At 45.1% G+C, this 22,861-nt stretch overlaps 1 protein-coding gene and 1 long non-coding RNA gene across 7 annotated transcripts in view; both read left to right on the forward strand.

Moving 5' to 3' along the window:
• PHF21B (PHD finger protein 21B) overlaps positions 1 to 22,861 on the forward strand; it is a 116,912-nt gene that overhangs the window by 45,303 nt on the left and 48,748 nt on the right. The gene's annotated exons all lie outside the window — the stretch shown is intronic.
• LOC103093436 (uncharacterized) lies at positions 1,602 to 16,933 on the forward strand. Its single transcript, XR_474071.3, has 2 exons — positions 1,602 to 8,762; positions 9,210 to 16,933. It is a non-coding gene; the product is annotated as an uncharacterized LOC103093436 (long non-coding RNA).

The following is a 22,861-nucleotide window of genomic DNA, read 5'->3' on the forward strand; positions in this document are numbered from 1 at the left end:
TTCCTTCATGGTTAATTCTCAGACACGTTTACTTCCTATTTCTTTGGCAATAAATAGGACTCTTTTCAGTGATGACAAGAAAGTTCAGGGCCTTCATAGTTTTCACTCAGAATGGAAATAAAAAAGAATGAAGGCATGTTTAACCTGTTTAGCTTTCCTAGTGTTACCTGATAATATTATGGGGGGGGGTGGTGGTAGTGGTAATAGTAATAGTAGTAATAAGAAGGAGGGGGAAGAAGAGGAAGAAGAAAGTGAAAAAAAAAAGAATAGAATCCTGGGCTACAACCAACACATTCCCCACATCCCAAGACATCACAGAATCTGAGTGGCATCTAATCTCCCTCCAAGAACATGTGAGTCCAGTCATATGGATACACCTCCCATTGTGGCTGATCTCACTCCCTAGGGACCTCAGCTCATAGTTTCATGAAATTCACGAGTTGACGTGAATGAAAGACTTCATCCCCTCCTGGAGGGAGTCCCCTAGGTATGAGCTTCTTGGCAAAAGTACATGTTCCTTTTCTGGGCCCATACTAATGCTAATATTTGCTCAAATTCATGTGGCAACCTTAGGAGAACTTTGTCTTCCTCAGCACCTATGCTCTAGCACAGGAATGAACATACAGCATACACTGAAGTTATTTGTTGAATAAATAAGTTTGTATAGGGCACTGATGGCTAACCTTTTAGAGACCAAATGCCCAAATTGCAACCCTCATGCTACATGTGAGCCCCCACCTTACCCCAGTCAGGGAAGCGAGGAAGCACTCCCATTGGGCTGCTGGGCAGAGGGGTAAGTGATGTGAGAAATATCCTCAGGTCCACGTGGAAAGGAAAAAGGAAATAGCCTCCTCCAGCACAAATATCATAGGTTTGCCAACATGGGAATAGGGGTTTCAGTTCAATCATTTATGCATTCATTATAGAACGGGCACTAGGCTAAGCCCCATATACAAAGACTAAAATGAAACTATCTTTATCCTCAAGGAACTTCCATTCTACTGGAGGAAAGCAATGCGAACACACAAAAATATACACCAAGAGAAGACAAAGTAATTTCTAGGAGCAGGGGAAGGAGGAGCCAGGAACCTTGAAGGCTTCTCAGAGTGAGGTCCAGGACAAGAAGAGGGACCTGAGGCAAACGGAAAGAATAACAGGGGTTTATTCAGCTAATAATCTGACTCTTAAGTGCTCTTTATCATAGGCTACCTGCCTGGGGAACCAGGGAACCTTTTTCCCTACCATTATTCAGAAAGGAGAGCATCATCATCAGGACTTTATGTGAGGGACCAGATTAGAAGCCAAAGAGCTGCAAGGTTGGGCTTCACCTCAGCCCAAGATTTTGGAATGGAGGTTTTCTCTTAATCTAGAAAAATATCTCTGAACTCATGTTCAGTCTTGACCTCTTCTCTCAGAAGGTAGGACCAAGACTTGTTCATCGCTACACCTGCTCCTCCCCCAATGCCTAGCAAAGAGCTCAGCATGTAGGACACAATGGATTTTCTGCCAAGTCTGTGAACAGCAGAAATCTTATGTGTGGAAAGAACTTAGGTGGGAGATCAATCAGGATGATACAGGATGGTATATGAGATAGTCTGGTGACCTGGGTTCTAGTCTCAGTTCTTCCACTTTGTCTTTGGAGATCACCAGATTATAAAATTTCAAACTGGACTGGACCCAAAGAAATCATCTACTCTAACCCCCTCATTTTATAGATTTGTAAACTGCTCCTCAAAGAGATGAAATGACTCAGTCCAGGATGCAGCGTTGGCAGAGAGAGATCTGACCCGGATCCTTTCATTCCATATCCAGTGCACACCAGGATTTCTTTGCTCTGGGACTCTTTTTCTTCCTCTGATAAGTAGGGATAACAATCCCTGTCCTGCTCTGCTTAAAGGGGGTTGGGAGGGTCATGTATTTAGAAGGCTGGGAATCTAGGGAGCTTTGGCAGAGTTCCTTAAGATCTCTGAGGCAGGTGGCTGACTTAGAGTGGCCAACCCTGCTTCAGAGAAACTCTCTGGTTGTCCTTTGTTATGCAGATGTACTCTTTGTTTTAAGGAGTGAGGAATTAGCCCAAACATGTGCAAGTAATGAATCCAGACCAAGTCCCGTTTATAGAGAAAGAAAAGACTCTCAAATTGCCTCTCTCCTTGGTTATGCCCTACTTACCCATTTTCTGGGCTATCAGAGCTGTGGGGCATGCTGGAATGTATCAATTAGAATCACAGAAAGTCAGAGCAGGGAGGGAACCGGGAAATTAAGGGGGCAGGTGGGTGGCTCAGTGGATGGAGAGCCAGGGAGTCCTGGGTTCAAATCTAGCCTCAAACCCTTCCTCCGTGGGTTAACCTTGAGCAAGTCACCCCCCTTGCATGTAGGACACACTGCTCTTCTGCCTTGGAACCAATACACAGTATTGATTCCAAGAGGGTAGGTAACGGTTTTTAAAAAAGACTAGGGAAATTAAGTGTTAGGAGAGGCCTTCCTTTCTGAGCTTGTTTTGTCATCCCTCAAATGAGGATCATATTTTATTTCATTCCATATACCCCCAGCACACAGTTACAGCCAGGAAGGGCCTCTTATGCATTTTCTCTCTATCCCTATCCTGACTACGCTGACTGTCCTACAGTTTTGAGGGACTTATGACAAAGAACGTTCTCCACCTCTGGAGAAAGAACTCTTGGTGTCAGAAAGCAGATCAAAGCAGACTGTCTTTCACATTAGTTTATTTATGGGTTTAAATGTGTATTCTCTTACAAAAATGAACAATATGGAAATATGTTTTACATGATAATACATGTATAACCCGGATTGAGGTGTTTGCCAGCTCTGGGAGGGGGGAGGGAAGGAGACAATTTGGATCCTATAACTTTGGAAAACTGATGTGAGAATGTATAACTTGTAATTGATAAAACAAAATATCTTTTTAATATGCTGATTTTCTAGCTCTTATTCAAAAAAAGGTTTTCTCAAACCTACTGTTCCCCTATTACAACAGCTAAACTTTATATAGCTTCTTAAGATTTGCAAAGTGCTTACTTGAGCCTTATACTAAACTTCTGGAATAGATAATGCAGGTAACATTATAATCATTTTACAGATGAGCAGACTGAGGCGTAGAGTAATTATGCATCCTGCCCATTTTTTACATTGAGTATACAGTTAGGAACAAGATTTGAACCCAGGTCTTTCCAACACCATGCTAATCTGTTCCTAGGCTCATACTTGAAGCCATTGAATATGCCAGTCAAAGGAATCTTGGAGTGGAGGCAGCCAAAGTTATCATACTGGGCCCTGTGTAACAAGAAATTAAGCCAGGCTACCAATACTAGCTCATATCCAGGGGTGATTCATGTAGACTTATCTGGATGAGGGTGAAGATCATTTGAAGAGAGCTTGTTCTGGCTGGAAAAATCCTGTTGTTTCTTTCTTCCTCATGTACCTTGGTCATGTTTTCTTCATCCTAGTTTTTGTTTTTTTTTAATCAGTCTCCCCATCATGCCTTTGGTGTAGAGGGATGTGGTTTCTGCCAAATGTCTCCTAGCTACCAATTAGCTAGCATCACCTTGGAGGAGTAGACACTGATGAATTAGCAGGATAATAGATATGTGTGGGGACTGAACTTGGACTCCAAGAACCTGTGTTTGAATCCTGACTGAGTGCTTACTCCCTGTATGACCTCAGGCAGGTCAAATGACTCCCTTCTCCACACCTCAGCTTTGAGGTACTGGATTAAATTATCTCAAAAAATCACTTCCATGCCAGAGAGGCAGTATGGAAGGGTGGAAGGACCATTCAGTTTGGAATCAGGAGAGACATGCCGCTGTGTGGCACTAAGTGAGTTCATTTGATATCTTTAAGCCTGAATTTCTTTTATCTCAAAAAAAATTTTTTTTAAGTTTTACTGATGTGCTTTTGTTTTTACATTGCAATCAGTTCCAGATTACTCTGACTCTTGTAACACAGTAAAACGATTCAGCTAACCTCAAGATATAGTGACTTTATCTGAAAGTGCAGGCAGCACACTACATCTTTAGCACCCTCCCAACCTCTCGAGTTCTTTTTTTTAATTAACAGACATCTATTTTCTTCCCCTCCCAATCCTACCCAAATAAAAAAAGAGAAAAGAAAAACATCTCTCGTAACAAATATGCATAGTCAAGCAAAACACCCCAAGGAGATCAAAGAAATAGGAAAAAGTCTTTTATGTACAAAAATATTCATGTCAGCTCTTTTTGTGGTATTAAAAAAACAACCTGGAAAGGCATGCCTGAATGATGACTGAATAATTTGGGGTATATAAATGTGATGGAGAACTACTGAGGCAATGAGCAAATAGATAATTTTGAAGAGACGTGGAAAGACTCGTATGAACGGATACATAGGGAAGAGAGCAGAACCAGAAGAACAATTTGTCCTGAAACATCAATATTATAAAAATGAACAGAATTATACATTGGTTCTTTTCAAGGAAACTGTTTCCCCTTGAATTGTTTGCTTTTCAGAAGGCAGAACCCTAGTTGCTGAGACCAAATACCTTGGGCAATCTTGATTTCATCTAACACTACAAAAGTTTCCCACAACACGTGTGGGGACGAGTGATTGTGGAATTATTCCTGTGTAAACCCTGTTCTGGGGTCCAAGGAGCATGGAAATGTGGCTCTCATGTGGCTCCGCTCTCAAGGAACTTATAGTCTAGTAGTGGAGACAGGAGCTTCATTGTGCCATTGGGGCCATTGAAAGGGCCTTTATAGCAGGGAATCTGGAGAACTGGATTCTGGTTCTGCCACAAGCTTGTAGAGTAACCCTGGACAAGCCCTTTTAATTCACTGGGCCTCAGTTTCCTGGTCTTTACATTGAGAGGGTTGGAGTGGATGACCTCTAAAGACTCTTTGAGCAGTACAGTTCTGGTCTATAATTGACTCTAAAGAGACAGAATATGTGGTTGTGTGTCCTCAGAGCTACAGAAGATGCATGAACAAAGATTTGGGGAAGGTCCAAAAAAGGAAAACTTTTGGGGCTGCCACTCACCCTGGTGATCCATTGGACTTGATAAATCTTTTTTTCTTCTCCAAGCTGTTGTATACTTGTACCTGCTGAGTCTTTGAATACAAAGGTGAGGTTTCATATGTTTTGCTGTTTGCTCTCAGGGGTTTTCCATGGAATCCCAGAGCTTTCTCATGATGGATAGAGTCATAATATGAAGGCCCTAAAAAGGGAACCTGGAAACAGGACTGTTTATCTCTATTAAATCTCTCTGGGCAGGGATTCTCTCTTTTACAGAAGAGGGAACTGAGGACCAGAGTGGTTCAAGGATGTGCTTCAGGTCATGCAGCTAGTTAACAAGACCTTGATTCTTCCTACCCCAAAGGCAGGCTTTTCTCTCCTTGCCAGACTCTGCCTCAACTAAAACTATTTATCTGGCACACAAGGAATTTCCATAAGATTCCTGTCCTTCTCCCTTCCCTCCATACCCTAAAGCTTCTCTGGAAGGAAGCATCCCTAGAAGAGGTGACAAGAAGGAAGCGAATGGGCTCTGCAGTCCTGAGTTAGAATAATGCAGTTTCTAAATGGAGTTTTTGTGCAGCCCAAGCAGACTAGAATTGGGAAGCTGTGGTTCACTTGGGCACGCCAGACAGGCTGGAGCCCGATAAGACCTATCTCTTCCTAGCACAAAGGCCTGCTCTGTATTCTGATCAACTCCACAGCCTTTGGTAGTGAACACTGAGGACTGCTCACTGGACTCTGCTGCTGCTGCGTGACTGAATCAGCTGCTTTTAAGGCTCTCCTTCTCCCTCTGTCTTGGTTGACGTGGCTCACTTTGCCCCCTCTGAGCCTTGCTGGGCCAAGTAAACAGGCAGGGCAGCTACAACCCTGTGCTATAGGGATGCCTCCCTTCATCCTTAGGGATGCTTGAACTTTGGAGGATAAAACAGGGCCTGAGACTCAGGCTGAGATGAAAGCATCCTGGATCCCTAAGCACCTAAATGTCGATTGTACCCTTTAGAGCTAGAACAGGTCTTGGAGAGAGATCACATGCTCCCATGCCCTCATTTTAGGAGCAAAGAAATCAGTGAGGCCCCCAAAAGGGAAGGGACTTCATCTCACCTCATTGAACATTTGCTTGGCAGCAGGGTGGTACAGTAGATGGAGTTCTGGGTATGGAGTCAAGAAGAACTGCGTTCAAATCTAGTCTCAGACATTTACTGTCTGGGTGCCTCTGGGCAAGCCACTTGGCATCTGTCTGCCTCAGTGTAAAATGAGAATTATAACTGTCCCTAACTTACAAGGTTTGGATTTGAACACAGGTTTTCCTAACTCCAGGCCCAACATCTATCCACTGGGACCCATGGAAGAAATTGGCATCTTGGTAAGTCATGTCTATTGGGCCCCCCACTTCTGCCATACTTGAAGGACCTTATTTTCTCCATGGGGGTTGCTGAGGGCAAATGGACAAAAGGCAAGACATCAGATCAGAAGTTCTTCATCCAGTGTGACAGGAGGCAGACCCTGCTCCTGGACACTTTCCATGGAATCTCATATTGGAGAGAGAATCATAACACGGAGGCCTTGAAAAGGAACTTGGAGTAGAGTAGGGGACGTGAGAACAGAACATGCAGTGTCCAAGCTGGAAGCCCTGATGGTTGAATGTTCCAGGGGTAGCAAGTGGTGTCATCATTTCTTCCTCCTTTTCATCATACAGATGAGGAAGCAGAGAGAGACAAAGGGACACCCCAATTCTTGGCAGACCCAGGTCTGGCATGTGGGGCTCCCGTCCCTCATTCCAGGGTGCTTTGCATTCTTCCAGCTGCTGGGTTCAGTGTTTTATTGTCCAAAGTCAGCTGGAAAAATTTGCTGCAGGCAAACTTTCTACCAAAGGTCTCATCCTGGGAGGTATTTTCCTTTAAAATGTGGCTATTAATCACTGTAACTGAAATGGGCATAATCAGTTACTTAAAATGCTGAGCCTGAGCGTGTCAGAGAATCCTCTCTTCTGTCCTGTGGAGTCGCCATGCATTGTCTTATCAGTGGAGATTGGATATGCAGAAATAGGTTTCCGGCTTCCTGGGATTGCAGCAGGTTCTGCCTAAAACTGTGATTAGTAAAATATAAAAGCAGGAGATGTGTACATCAGTGCATGGAGTGCAGGACTTAATTAACCCAGTGGTCTGTGAAGGGAAGGAGCCTCAGTTGAGGTGACCCTCCCTCCCTCAGTATTAGAGATTGATGGGACCCCAGACTCCACTCTCTGGAATCAGTTATACCTATATCATTTGGAGACTCGTGCTTATCAGTGCTAACCCCACTGTAAGCTGACAGACTCAAGAAAGTGCCCTGCTTCCCTTCTGTTGTCCAGAAACAGCTTGAGAGAGAAGAGGGTGCTCTGGGGCAATGCTCATTCTCTCTCGGGGACATAGAAGATGATACCCACTTTTCTGTCCCCTAAACATCAGGACCTAAGGTGCTGACTCAGAAGGAAATACCCACACAGGCATCTGGGAGAAAGTTGGGGCTTCAGACTCTCCAAGAACAGTTCCTTGTATCATTGATCCTAGATGGACTTCCTCTGTTTCTAAGCATGCAAAGTCCTGAGTCACTCCTCAACGAAGCTGGTGAGCAGCTGCTCTGATGGCCAACCCTTGGAGACTCCTGGTGCTTGTTGACCGAGAAGCAAGATTCTGAGAGCTTTGTTAAATGGAGAGTCTAATCCCCAACCCTGAGGAAATGGAGATCCAGGGCAGGTGAGGGGACTCACCCCAGATCCTGCCCAGACCAAATGGCTGAACCTAGCAATTGCCAACACATAGGTAAAGTGGCAAAGTACGTTACATGCATGATCTTGTTGGATGTAATCACAGAGATTGTTCAATGATTTCTTGCTATCAATATCGACTGAGGGATAAAACCAGGCAAAGGGTGTGTTGCTCCATTCTCCATTGCCATAGGACATGTCCTGCTTGGGTGGAATACAGATGGAAGAAGGATTCTCTGGGGATGTGGAAGTCCTCCAAATGTTCCTCTATATGGAGAATTGCGTCAAGCCCCAGAATGCTACAGAAAAAATGGATGAAGACAAGACATTTGTCTAGACAAGGTTGGGCTGAGAAGATGTAGATGTGGTGGTTTCATAATGAAACAGGAAGAAGTGAGAGGAGGGACTGTATTGGGGACTTTCCACAGTTACAAACTGCCTCCTTTTTAATTTTTCATTTTTTATCTCTAATCTGCATGGCCATGTCCAAACATCTGTGTCCCCTTCTTTACCCAGCCCCTCATTTCTCTGTCAGAGTCTTCTGGAATGAGAGCTGGTTATTGTATTGATTAGTTTCTTAAACCTGACACCATCTTTTTAATACTATGACTTTTCTATGTTATATGGCTGCCCATAATGGAGCATTTTGATCCTCTAAGAATCAGTATTTTGACTGGATTACTGGGCAGTGAAAGGCTATGTGGTTGGCAAAAGGCAGCAGTGAATCATCCATGTTGACTTCTGTGCAAGAAATGGCTCAAGGGAAATCTTCCAGCAGGCAGATATCTGATGGGATATTATTACATATATTATGACATGGCCAGCCATGTAGTGAAAGGGAGGGGTAACAAGTGCTAAGTCTGGAGGCTAACCTAGGTGCACACAAAAGATGAAGGGACCTGGGAGAGGTACTTCTCACCTGCTTACATGTTGGGGAGGTCCTCTTTGGAGAGGATACACACCAGCCAGCTAGAATGAGAAGGAATGTGTGGGGTGGAATTCAGAATGTTAGGTGAGATCTTGGTGTCATTGAAGAGCTGAAGTCTAAAATTTTTTAATTTCTTGGTGTTGGATTCAAGGCTTGTTCTTGTACCTAGATGCATATGCTTGAAATACCTTTCCTAGCCTTTAAGAATCCATTTGGAAGCTGCCATTCCCAGGATTTTCTTTTTGATGCCCCATCCTGTGTCCTTTGCCACGAAGGGTCCTAATGATCCTTCATTGCCTCATTAGAGTGCAGGGTTGATTTGAGATTCCTTTTTAACAGTAAAAACCCTTACCTCCCATCTTAGAATCAATACCATGTACTGGTTCCAAGGCAGAAGAGTAGTAAGGGCTAGGCAATGGGGGTCAAGTGACTTACCCAGGGTCACACAGGTAGGAAGTGTCTGAGGCCAGGACCTCTAGCTCTTAATCCACCGAGCCACCCAGCTGCCCCTGTGATTTGATATTCTTACAGCTTGTGTGAGTGGAATGCAGTTTTTGGCACCTCCTAGTGAGGTGGAAGGACTTTGAGGAGGTTTGGTGAGAATAAAAGAATGAGAAGTCAAGATATTGGAGATAGGCATCTTTCCTGGCCTCTTCTGTTTCTTCTCGTTGTCTGCCACCAGAAATACAGAGAAGGCTTCTCAGTGTCATGGAGCAGCACAGGGAAGAAGGCAATCTCCCTACCTGGATGGCTTTATCCTTGCTTCCCTCATCAGTGTATGTGTGGAGAAGTGATGTTGAATGATAAAAACCAGCTCTGTGTCCATTTGTGTGATTAACTTTCATATGGCTAAAAGGTTGTCACTGATTGTTGCCCAAGTTGTTTCAGGGGTTTCTCCCCCTGCCTCCCTATGAGCCATAATACTTCCCTGTTTAACCAAGTCAGGAAGGTTCCTGGGGAAATCTTTCTGTAGTCTTAGAAGCGGTACCAATACCACATTAGGTCTTCCTCACCGTTCATCTGCATGGGGAGGGTGCTTACTGCTGACCTTTCCCAGTTCTTTTTTCTACCAGGAAGGTGGCTTGCAGGGGAGGATAGAGGAGTCAGATGCCTTTTGTGAGACAGCAAGTTCTAGTTCTAGCTCTGGCTTGGACCTGAGGATTGGAGTCCTGGCCTTAGCCAAAGATCTGACGACTACCAGGAGTGGGAATTGTCCTCCCCCTTCCCCATGCCTCCAGCCCAAGGAGACCCACATCTCTGCACTGCTATCCAAAGGGCAAAATACTCATTTCTTCCATCAAACAATATCGTTGCCAAGGCTAACTCACCACCTACAATGAGTAAATTAAATATTGACTATTTCATTGACTGTTAGATTTAATTTGCAGCAATCACACTGGAGCTGTAATGGGAGCTGGGAATGCCTTACTATTTCATCTGAGCTGTCATCCCCCTTAAGTGTTGAATAATGAGGAAAAGATGGACTTGACGGAAGAAAGGAGTCCCCTTTGTCGCACTCATATTCCCAAGAATCAGAGAATGTCAATGCTGGGACTCCTTACGTGATAGAGGAAGAAACTGAGGGAAGCAAGGAGATTTATGGAATCAGCAAATTTAGAGCAGGAATGGATTTTAGAAAACGTCTAGGCCAATCCTCTTCTTTCACAGAGAAGGCTCAGAGTGATTCAAGGACTTGCCCAAGCTTATACATAGTGGAAGCAGGATTCAAACCCAAGTTTCTGGAATCCTCAATGCTAAGAAAAACAGTTAATACATCAGTTGTGAATTCCCTTTGAGGCTCAAGCCCTTTGGATGCCTCAGTTACCTGCATGGATATCGTTTTATGGGGGCTCCCCATAAAACCTCACTCATCTTTGAAAGGGCCTGCCCCTATCCCACCCCAAAGCAGTAGAGGATCCTCTCTATTACTGAATGGATCAGGGGCTGCCTGGAGGAGGAGGATCTGCCCAGAGTCATCCAGCGTGCATCTGAGACAGGCTCAAGACCTGATTTCCCTACCTGAAGAACCAGGCCTCAGACTCTGGGATGGACTGTAGGAGGCTACCATTTAAATAGAGACTCAGTATGGTGAGAGATCAGCCCTAGGCTTCCCAGGGACTAAGGCAGAATTTGGACCTATGCCCCCCTGCCTCTGTTTAGTTGATTCTGGAAGCCTGGACTCAGAATCTTTGGCTCTGGCCTCCAGTCTCAGGCTCTGACCCTTTGTGGCTGTGGGGCCTCAAACCGAGTCATCACGCCACTCTGGTCCTCTGCAAGGTGGGACGAGCTGTTCTTTCGCCTCCCTCCTCCAGGGAGGTTCTCAGGACAGAACCGGGTCTGGGTCGGTGCTCCTGAGTCCTAGAGAAATGGCCAAGTTCACAAGAGCCCATATTTTTATGTAGGCATTATGGAGTAGCTGTTATGTCCCAGGCCCTATCCTAGGCCTTTGGGAGGCAGACAGAAATGATTAAAAAAAGACTTCCAGGACTAGGTGGTTCAGTGGATAAAAAGCAAGGCTTGGAAGTGGGAGGTCCTGGGTTCAAATGTGACCTCAGATACTTCCTAGATCTATGACCCTGGGCAAGTCACTTAACCCCAGTGGCCTAGCCTTTACTGCTCTTCTTATATCTGGACTGATAGTTGTATTGATTCTAAGTCAAAAGGTAAAGGTTTTTTAAAAAATGACTTCAGTATGCCCCGATGGCTCTGATATCTCCTGGAAATGCAATTCCCTTCAATAACTCAGATGCAACTCTCTTTGCTGCTAGGTGCCTGCCTTGTTTCTCCCGTCATCCAGAAGATGCCCATCTAGCCTTGGGGCGGTCTGCCTGTCCGCAAGGGAAGATTGCTTTGCTTTGAAACCAAGACTTTTGCACCCCTCTCCCTTTTTAGCTGGAGAGACCCCCTAGGAGCCTTAAAACTCCCCAGAAACCTGGAGCAAGGGTGGGGCTAGGGAACTGTTTTTCCTCCCTTCTCCTGCCCGGGATCTCTTGGAACTGGGCTTCACAGGGACCCTGGGACGATGTGACATGGGCTTTACAGAAACGGCATCATCAGAGGGGGAAGAACTTCTTCAAGACCCCCCAGCAATGGAGTGGCAGAGCTGAGAGGCCTGGGGGCTGCGGTTGGGGCATCTCATCCCCCAGCATTGAAGTTAGCAGTCTTACAAAAATAGTTTTGCTCCTCTTTAATCATTCGCAGGTTTCAACTTTGGAGCCTGATGACTTAGGAAATCGGTTTTCCTAGCCATGTGGCTTTCTAAGCTCCTTGTGGGCAGCTGCTGACCTCTGGCTCCTGGAATCTCTGCTGTCACCCCTGTGCCAAGGAAACGAGATTGCAGAGACCTAATTCACCTAATTCAATCAAGCAGCAGCTCATGCTCTTAACAATCCTTTATTTGTCTTTAAATGGAAGGGCTAGGAAGGTGCCAGGTTTCAGGGCCATATCACCAGGGAAATAGCAGAGAGCTCCAAGGAGAACATCCCATGAGTCGTCTCCTCATACCTTTGGATAGAAAAGCTCCTCCCCTGGGGCCTTAGCAGCTTCTGGGGGGGGGGGGCGGGGGCAATCTTTGGGGCAGAAGGAAAGGAAAATCACAATTCAGATTCATTGATCAGTCACTGAACATTGATTAAGCACCTACTGTGTACCAGGACAGAAATGAAGTAGCTCCTTCCCTAAAAGAGTTTGCATTCCAATGGGGAGATAAGCTATACACATTTGAGGGTGTAGACAGCATATATTTTGTTGTTTAGTCATTTCAGATTTATCTGACCCTCTGTGACCCCAAAGAGTAGAGGAAGAGGACCTAGTGATAGTTGTGCTTTAGGGCAGTCCCTTTCATGACTCTGTGGAGAATGGGTCCAAGGCTCAGACACAGAGACCAGTTAGGGGGCTTTTGGCATAATGGTGAAAGGGGATGTGAGCCAATGAGCATAGGGACCATGGGAGAGATTCTGGGAGGGGCAAAGATGAGAACCACAGCATGGATATTTGGAGAGAGAGAGAGAGAGAATTTGTGGTCAAGGATGAAGCAAGGCTTTACCCCAGGAGTCTAACCTCTGCTGACTATAGAGATCTGAGAATCCTCTGCACAGAGAGCATACCTGAAGCCATCGGAGCTGTAAAAGGGTAGAGACAAAGAGAAGAGGGCCCAGGAGAGAAGCCTGGGGGCACTCTGTGGGCATGTTGTCAGAAGCACTGTTTTTTAAATGTTATTTAATTGATTAATTTAGAATATTTTTCCATGGTTACATGATTCATGTTCTTACCCTCCCCTCCTCCCACCCCCCTCCCGTAGCCAATGTGTAATTCCACTGGGTTTTACATGTGTCATTGATCAAGATCTGTTTCCATATTACTGATATGTGCACTAGGGTGATCATTTAGAGTCTATATCCCCAATCATATCCCCTTCAACCCATGTGATCAAGCAGTTGTTTTTCTTCTGTGTTTCTACTCCCACAGTTCTTTCTCTGAATGTGGAAAGCTTTCTTGCTCATGAGTCCCTCCGAATTGTTCTGGGTCATTGCATTGCTGCTAGTAGAGAAGTCCATTACATTTGATTGTACCACAGTGTATCTGTCTCTGTGTACAATGTTCTCCTGGTTCTGCTCCTTTCACTCTGCATCAATTCCTGGAGGTCGTTCCAGTTCACATGGAATCCCTCCAGTTTATCATTCCTTTAAGCATAACAGTATTCCATCACCAATAGATACCACAATTTGTTCAGCCATTCCCCAATTGAAGGGCATCCCCTCATTTTCCAATTTTTTGCCACCAAAAAGAGCGCAGCTATGAATATTCTTGTACAGGTCTTTTTCCTTATTATCTCTTTGGGGTACAAACCCAGCAGTGCTGTGGCTGGGTCAAAGGGCAGACAGTCTTTTAGTGCCCTTTGGGCATAGTTCCAAATTGCCCTCCAGAATGGTTGGATCAATTAATTCACAACTCCACCAGCAATGCATTAATGTCCCTGTTTTCCACATCCCCTCCAACGTTTGTTACTTTTCCTTTGCTGTCGTGTTAGTCAATCTACTAGGTTTAAATCAGAAGCATTTCAGAAGCTTCCTGCAGGGTGGAGGCCATTGGACCAGCCATTACACAACTCTAGAAGACCTTAGGAACCATCACATACAACACTAATTTTTCTTGAAGAGGAAACTGAGGTTCAGAGAGGGAGGGACTTGCCTAAGGCTCACTAAATCATATGTATGAGATTCAAATCCAGGCCCCACACTCGATGCAGGGAGAGTTCTGGGACTCAGTGGCCTCCTCTGTCCAACAAGGGGGTCCCCTCTAAGGATCCCCCAGCTCTTTTATTTTCTGGCTGTGGAACCACTTTTCCATGAAGACTTCTCTGGAGAGGATCTTGGATTAGGGGCCAAAGGCCCTGCTCATTGCCTGTAAGACTGTGTCTCAGTGGCTTCCTCTGTCAGAGTTGGGGATCAGGCTCAATGGCCTGGGGTCCCTTCCAGATCCTATAAGCTCCCTATCCTGATGCAGTCACAGACACTCTCCTCCCTCTACTCCCCCTCTCTCCAATATGGAAAGGAATATTTTGGGTATTTAGGCAACACTGGGCCTGGAATTAGGAAGACCTGAGTTCTAATCTAGCCTCAGACACATGCTAGTTATGTGACCCTGAGCAAGTAACTTTACCTTTGTTTGCCTCTGTTTCCTCATCTATAAAATGAGGATAACAGTAGCAGCTTCTTCCCAGAGTTTTGAGGGTCAAATGAGACAAAGATTGTAAAGTCCTCACCATAGTGCTGGGAACACAGAACTATAGAAATGGTAGCTTTTATTATTCTTGCTGCTGGTGATGTGATTTTAATGTTGGGTTCTTCTCATCAGCCAAACATCTACCTTTTCTTCTTTCTGACGTCTTCTTTTCCTGGTAAAGGGAAGAGAAGGAAAGGAGGTGACACAGAGAATCACATTTTCATCATTTCTCAGTAAATCAGGCAGAGGCTTTAGACACACTCGAAGCTGAAGTCACAAAATCATGTCAGAACCTGCCAGCACTGGAAAAGGCACTTCCCAGTGGGGTGACTGCCGAGTCATTGCAACTCCACAAGGTTCAGTTTCCTCATCTGTAGAAGGGGACAATGCTGTTCAGAGCATCAACTTGGCACTGTTGTGAAAAGCAGAGGAGACAATGATGTAGCCAAGAAATGTCAGCTCCTGTGAAAAGTTATGGATCTGGAAAACAAACCAGAGAAAAGAATGGCATATGGGATCACAGAGTGTTGGACATTATTGAAATAACCAAACAGCATTAATAGTCACATTCTTGTCACATTCTTTTCTTCTTTCTGGGTGAGGCTCAGATAGAACCAATCCTGGGATAAGGCACCAGCCAGCTAGAATTCTTTTACAGTTGATGTTCTATGGACTATTGTACTAGACAGTGGAAAAAAAGATTGCTCTTATCCACGTTGAAACAATTATAATTAATTATTAGTCATATTGTTAGTCCAGCCCACTCATTTCACAAATGGAGAAACTGAGGCCTAGGAAGCAGGGACATGCGGAAGCTCACCCATCTTCTTCTTGGGGCTAAGCTGGAAGTGGAATCCCAGTCTGTAAGTGGGAACATGGAGCTCACCCAGTCTGACTCCAGGGAAGCACCTGCCAGTATTTTGGGCAGTTTTTGCCACTCTCTCCTCTAAAAGGGATAATTGTGTCGGCTGAGTTTCTTCACTCTGCTCTCTATGGTTATCACCAAGGTCAAAGGAATTAAAGTTTAACTCGAAAGTTCTTTACTCCAGTCTGGAGATCTATAATTTCCTAGTCATTTCCCTCCCCAGCTGACATTCCACGCCTTATAGATTAAAAATCTGAGCCCACAGGGCCATAGGAGAAGAGGAGCAAGAGGAGACATGCCATCCTATAGGTTGTGGAAGAGAAAGGAGGAAGATGCTAATTCAAGAAGGAATGACTTTGGCCTGTTTATATAGAGGAGCCTGGATTGTTTCCTAAACCCAAATTATGGGGAAAAGGCTCTTCTCTGATCATAGGAAGGAATTATTTGTGTTATTAATATGTGCCAAGTACTGGAGCATTGTATTGCTATGAGATGTGAAGGTGCTGTGGAGGGAGAGGAAAAGGAAGGACAAATGGGAAAAAGGAAAGAAAGAAATGTAAGGAAGAAGAAAAGGAGGGAAAATAAAGAAAGAGATAGAAAATGTTATAAATTTTTTTAAAATGTTTTAAAATGTTGGATTTGAGTCCTATATTGCCTCTAGAGTTAGAGACCTGGGTTAAATTCCATCTTGGATATCTCATTCCTAAGTGACCAAGGGCCAATCTTTCCCCTCAGTTTTCTTTTTTATTTAATGAGGAAATTGGACAATGTTCTTGCTGGCTCTAGATATGGACTCTGATAATCCCTATGAACTCAGAAAGGATGTTCCTTTACTCTGAACCTAATTTTCTTCATCTGTAATCTAGGGGAATTGGACTAACAGTTGGCCTCTCCCAGTTCTGCCATATCCTTTTTGAGAGCCCTCCCTTTCCAGCTTTGCCATCCCCTATTCTAAGCTCCCTTTCCAGCTCTGACATGCCAAGAACCCAGGGAAGTGAGTGGCGCTAACAGTAATGAAAGAGGCAGGATAGAAATGTCCTTCAGGAAGCTGAAGGAAAGAGAAGGAGCATTGTACATAGTCAGGAGAATCTGAATTTGAATCTGATGGTGAAGTGGATAGACCTGGAATCAGGAAGATTCATCTTCCTTGATTCAAATTTGGCCTGAGACACTTACTAGCAGTAAGTGAAGTCACTGAAGGCAACACAAGGAGATTGTTTTCTAGGCATCTCCTCTCCTGAGTTCAAACACCACCTCTGTCCATGGTCACCCACTGAGTTAGGGCCTGGGCCCGTAGGAATGATCCCTGGAGCCCCCTGCCTCCTGCTCTAGCCTGTCTTTGAATCTTCCAGCTATTTTCCAGGGTTTCCAGGGCCTCCTGCATTTGGAAAATGACTAGGTCTCGGGCAGGGTTAGTTTGGGATCTAGCCACTGTTGGAACACAGCTAAGTTTTTATCAGAGAATACCAGTGGATCATTGGAAAAGCATGCATTGAGCTCAATTACATGAGCCTTTGTCAAAATTGTATACTTATGAGGTAGGTATTCAGGAGATCATTTCCATTAGTACAACTAAACAAAGGACCCTGGCCATGTTGGACACATTCTCTCTCTCTCTCTCTCTCTCTCTCTCTTTCTCTCTCTCTCTCTCTCTCTCTCTCTCTCTCTCTCTCTCTCTCTCTCTCTCTCTCTCTCTCTCTCTCTCTCTCTCTCTCTCTCTCTCTATCTCTCTGTCTCTCTCTCTCTCTCTGTCTCTCTGTCTCTCTCTCTGTCTCTCTCTCTCTCTCTCTCTCTCTCTCTCTCTCTCTCTGTCTCTGTCTCTCTCTCTCTCTCTCTCTCTCTCTCTCTCTCTCTCTCTCTCTCTCTCTCTCTCTCTCTCTCTCAATAATACCTTAATCAGCTGCTTCTTGCCTAACAGTAGTGGTGATGAAAATGATGGTTCCAAATCTGCCCAAGAATTTGACCATGTAAGGAGCAGCATTTCCCAGACATACAAATTGAGACTCATAAGTGGCACTTAAAACCCATAGAGAATATCCTTTGAGGTTGTCCAATGGAACCCCTCATTCTATAAATGAGAAAATGAAAAGCTAGAAAGGGGCAGAACAGACTGGGCTCTGTGCACGGTCACCGAGAGGGTAAGGAATATGGACAGGATTTAAAAGCTGTGTGCTCTTCTCTTTCAATCAGCCCACAAACACATGCTCTTTAAAGGCCTAGAAATTCTGAATGGATGCAGTTTTAGTCCTTGAGGGGCTCCTGTTGTCCCCCTATATCCCACAGTGCCAAGACCAGAAGAGATAATGTTTGCAAAATGTTTAGCACAGTGCCTGGCACATTGCTAATGCCTGCCAGCCTCCATTCCAGGAGCTTCTTTCTTTAGCTCTTTCTCCCAGTCTCCATCCTAGTGGTCCCTGAAATTCAAGCCAAGTCTCATAATGTCTAGAGCTGCATGGGACTTTGGTCAAACCCCAACCCAACTCTCCTTGTACAAATGAAAAAATGGAAACTCGCAGAGATAGTTTACTTTCTACTTATATTTTGTTCTTTGTTGTTATTTACCTAAGCAGGATGGATCCATGTGGGGCTTGTGCTTAGCTATAGCCAGGGCCCATTACCTTATAATGTCCCCCTTTCACCTCTCTATCCGATCACTTTGTGTTTAAGGCTCTAATTGGCATCATTAGAAATATTGATTCAGTCCTAAATGAAACAAGTTAACTGTAAATGTGCCAATGGGAGAGAAGAAAACAATCGATGCAGCTTGGCTTTTGGGGTGTGTGGGGGGGGTAGGGAGGGAGTGTGTGTGTGTGTGTGTGTGTGTAGGGGGGATTGGAGGGTGGAGGAGATTGACAAGGAATTGTATGTAGGCAAGACAGTAGGACGCATGTGCCCAAAAGGCCTGGAGTTCCATTCCCCTTGACTATTAATGTCAAGGAGAATCTCTGAGCCTCTTTTTCTTAATTGCCTTAAGTATGCAAGGTTAGAGGCAGCAAATCAGATAGAGAGCTGGTCTTGGAGACAGGAAGCCCTGGGTTCAACTTCTGCCACATGCTGTCTCTGTGACCCTGAGCAGATCACTTACCTTCTTCTTAGTGCAACCCTCTAAGATGGACTGCATCAGGGGATGAATGAAGGGTCCTAGATCTCCTGACTTTCTCAGGCTGACCTATCTTGCCCTTCCTATCCTATTACTCCCCCTTCATGCACTCTACAGTCTGATCAAGCGGGCTTATTTGCCATTTCTCATGCCAATACTTCTCTTCCTCTCTCTGCACCTTGGCATCATGCCCTCCCTTCCCAACTCTGTCTCTTGGTATCCCTGACTTCCTTTAGAACTTTGCTAAAGTCTCATCTTCTGCCCAAAGCTTTTCCTGACCCTCTTTCTCCAGCTCAGATAAGTAGGATTTCATCTAGATTTGGTCACACAGTGAAAGCTTTGGGAAGGAAGGAATCCCTTTCTCTTTATCATCGTGTCTCCATCATGTAGCACAGTATCAGGCTTCTTCAGAGGCTCTTAATTGATTGAATAGTTTATATAATATCTTAGTAATAATAATGCTTTAAGGTTTGCTAAATTCTCATCTCATCTGATCCTCAAAACTCTGGGAGGTAAGTGCCATTATTATCCTTATTTTATAGTTGAGGTAACTGAGTCAGACAAGTGAAGTGACTTAACAAGGGTCACACAACCAGTAAGGATCTGGGATCAGATTCAAACTTAGGTCTTCCTGATTCCAGGGTCTACATTGTCCACTATGACACCTAACTACCTCAACTTGTCTTGTTTTAGACCCAATGTGAAATCTGAACTGAGTTTCTTGAAGACTAGATCTGGTCCTCTTTCTACTGCACCAGCACTCGCTTTATTCATAACAATTCAGATATTTGAGGATATTGACCCTGCCTTGTTTGAGAAACAATGTGAAATATAGGACAAAATTATTGATGGGATGGAGGAATGGATAGATGCATAGATGAATGGGTGGATAGATGTTTGGATGGATGAATGGATGAATGAATGAAAATCTTATTAAGTGCTCATTCTAGACCAAATACTGATGAAGAGGGAAAAGAGGGAGCTGAACACTTGCATTTCAATTCTGGTTATTCCATTTAATGACAGTTTGACCTTGGGCAAGTCACAGCATCATTGCTCTTGTCCATCTTGTCCATCCCTCTCCTTTTACAAGGACCTGAGAGTGACTGGCACAAGATCATATAGGTCATACATGACAGAGCAGGAATTAAAACCAATGTCCTCTGCCCTGAGGTTCTGGGGAGATGCAGAGGGCCCAGAATAACCAACAGGGAAGGGCTGCCAGGATTGTCACCCAACTCAGAATTGTACTTTTGGCTCTCTTGTTTCCTGCCCTAGTGACCTCTGGTAAAGCATGAGTTCTCTCTGTGAGATGTCATGGAGACCCTGACCCAGAAGAGAATTAAGTTGTGTGTGTGCGCATGCGTGTGTGTGTGTGTGTGTGTGTGTGTGTGTGTGTGTGTGTGTGTGTGTGAAAGAGAGAGCATGCTCATGCTCATGTACTATGTGGTAATTTAACTGCTGGGAAGCAGGGCATCGTGACCAGCAAGCTTGGAATAGAATTCAAAATGTATTTTGCTTTATGCCTAACTAAATGGACCACAGAAATCCCAGTGTTGCCACTGAATCATGGACTCTTAGGCTGAAAGAGATTCAGGAATCCTCTAGGTTGAGTGCCAACTGAAACCTGGGACCCCAATATCTGCCATTTCCCTGACCAACATTGACTTGAACATCTCCGGTACCAGGAGCATCCCCTACCTACTGAGGCAGCTTCGCCCTCCTTTATGTTGGCTTTTCTATAACATGCACCCAATTCTCTTGCTTCATCTCTCCTTCGGGGTCCAGTCTGGCAAGTTTCAGGGCTCACTTTCTTCTCATTCCAAGCAAAATGTCCCCAGAGGAAAGAAGATTGAATGTGTGCCCGTTATGCCTTGTATCAAACACTTATTTTATTAGGTGCCAGGCACCAGGGACACAGAAACCTAAGGAAGAGAGAATCAGGGAGCTGAAATTCCAGCTGAATATTCTAACCTAGCAGAAAAGGGAGCCTCCTCTCCTTCACGAGGTCCATTAGCACCAGGATTGTTAGATAATCCATCCCAGAGCTGGAATGAGCCTCCAAGAGCACAGAGCCCCAGCCCTCATTTGGCATCTGAGAAGCAGAGCCAGGGAAACACCCCAGACAGTGGCCACTGTGTGTGAGAAGAACAACAGAGAAGCAGAACTCTAGGCAATGAACAAACTTAGTGATAGAGAAGGTGAGGAAGCTCCTTCTGTTCTCTGTGGAGGTGAGGAGCTATGGGCACAAAGCAGAGTCAGTCCTGTCAGACTGGCTGCCTTGGTGGGCTGGCTAAACTGCCTTTTCCCTCCCTCTTTCTATTTTTATGTTTGTTACACTGGATGACTCTCCGAAGAGGGAGAAAGAACGATCTCTCTGGCAGTGAAAGTGATATAAAAATAAAAACTATCCAGAAAACTTGAAGATTCCTAGGACTTGGATTTGCCTCTGAACTCCATCACTATTTGTATGGCCTTAGGTTAGTCACTCCCTCTTTGGAACCTCAGTTTACCCTCGTATAAAATAAAGAGGTTGGGATAACTAACTTCTAAAACCCTTCCTCATGTGCAATCTAGTCATTCCACCAGCCCAGTGATTCTCTTGGGAGCCTGTTCCCACTTGGGAAGGTCCTTGCCAAAAGGTGGCATTCTCAACAGGTTGCAGTGCTTCCCACCTTGTCTGACCTAGGCAGAACACCCAGAGCTCCCCATTCTCTTTTAATTCCAGATATACTTTGTTAGGAATGCAAACTATTGCTGCCCTTCTTCTGTTCCTCTGAAGTGAGCTATGCACAGCCCTTGCAGGAACGCCAGGCATAGAGACTTCATATTGGGAACTCGCAGGGAAGGAGACTCTCCACCATGCAGACCAGAACCTATTCTGCAACTTCCAACATGAGAGCTTTCTCCATCCAGTAGAAGTCAAGTGATTTGGGTAGCATTAGAAGACATGGGTGTCTGAGGCAAGACTTGAACCCAAGACTTCCTGGCTTTGAAAAATGCTCTCCATCTTCTAAGCCACACCTCTTCCAGACGAGCAGCTTGCCGTATGCCTTGGCTGCCTCTCAACCGTAGGTGATGCTCACATAGTTATCTTCATTCTGCTGCAGTGCCAGTGAAGATGACCTCTATTGGGTGCTGTTGATAACTTCAGCTGAGAGCCAGAAGGGGGCTTAGATTGAACTGGGAAGGGAATTAGAGCCTAGAGAGTAAATGACTCACTCCAACTTACATGGTGAACAATTCACAATAATAATAATAATAATAATAATAATAATAATAACCGGCATTTTCTAGAGTTTTACATCTCCTATTGAATGTGCTCTGGGAAAGAGCAGGGGATGTTCAGGGAGCTGAGGTTGGAGGCAGTGGGACCTGGTCATCATCCCACAGCCTGCAGAGCTGAGATTTGAATCCAGGAGCTTCGACTCCAACCTCAGCCCCTTTTCCACTGCCCCACATTGCCTCCAGAATGGGAGCCCCAAAGTGCCAGGTACTGCTCTTGCCACGTGTTTGTTATCCTTCCATTCTTTGTGGCTAAATGGGGAGAGGGGGAGGTGAGTGGGCTGAGAGGCAGAAAAAGGAGAGGGGGGATGTGAAGGCCAGGGCAGCCTGCCAGGAGACAGGAGTGGAAATGTTCCCTCGCCCCAAGCTCGTGAGCTTGCCCATTGAGGTGCAGAAGGCTGGGGACAGAATGGGTGGCCTTGGCTCTCCCTGCTTTCCAATGCTCCTCAGAAAGAAGTCTCTTAATTAACACATTTATTGCCACATTCTCCTTTTGTTCCGTAGCTCAGCAACATATCTCCCCCTACCAAAGACCTTTGGAGAAGTGCCCTTGGTTCCAGTTCTTGGCGATACCCAGCGAGAATGGGAGGGCCAGGTACCGTCCCTATAAGTCTGCCAGGAGAAAAGGCCCCATCATTCTGCTCTAAGAGTGGAGGAGAAACATCTCAGTGAAGCCCCCACCAAGACAGGATGCCACTCTATGCAGCCCACAAGGCTTTTTTCCTATCTTCCTGAGTGCATTGAACTGAAAATCTGAAGCTTATTTTCCCCACATTCTATGTTTCCAGTAAGAAGTGCTGTTCTTTCTAAAAATACCTCTGGGGAAAGGACAGAATGTTTGGTGTCTGCTCACATTACCCAGGAGCAGGCTGGGCCCATGTGGTGCAGAATTTTGAGGTGTAGTGCAAAGAAGGCTGCTTCATGGTTAAAGGACCTACTTTCAAGTTCCTCCAGATCTGCCACTCCCTTGACTGGGAAAGCCTGTGAGGGTGAGGCCCCTCCCCTCTCTGGGCCCCTGAGGCCCCTTCCCCCTTAGATCTTGGGCCCTGTGATCCTGGCACTCCACAGTCTTCAAAGTTCCTTTCCCCCTAGATCAGGGTTCCCCTTTTGAAAGCCTCTCTTGTTGAAAATTAGAGAAATAAAAGCTCACATTTTTGTAATCCTTACCTGAAAGGCAGCTGAGCCACAGAGAGGGGAAGAGATTTGTAC

This window comes from Monodelphis domestica, chromosome 5 (genome assembly GCF_027887165.1).
Source record: "Monodelphis domestica isolate mMonDom1 chromosome 5, mMonDom1.pri, whole genome shotgun sequence".
Classification (NCBI taxonomy): Eukaryota; Metazoa; Chordata; class Mammalia; order Didelphimorphia; family Didelphidae; genus Monodelphis; species Monodelphis domestica.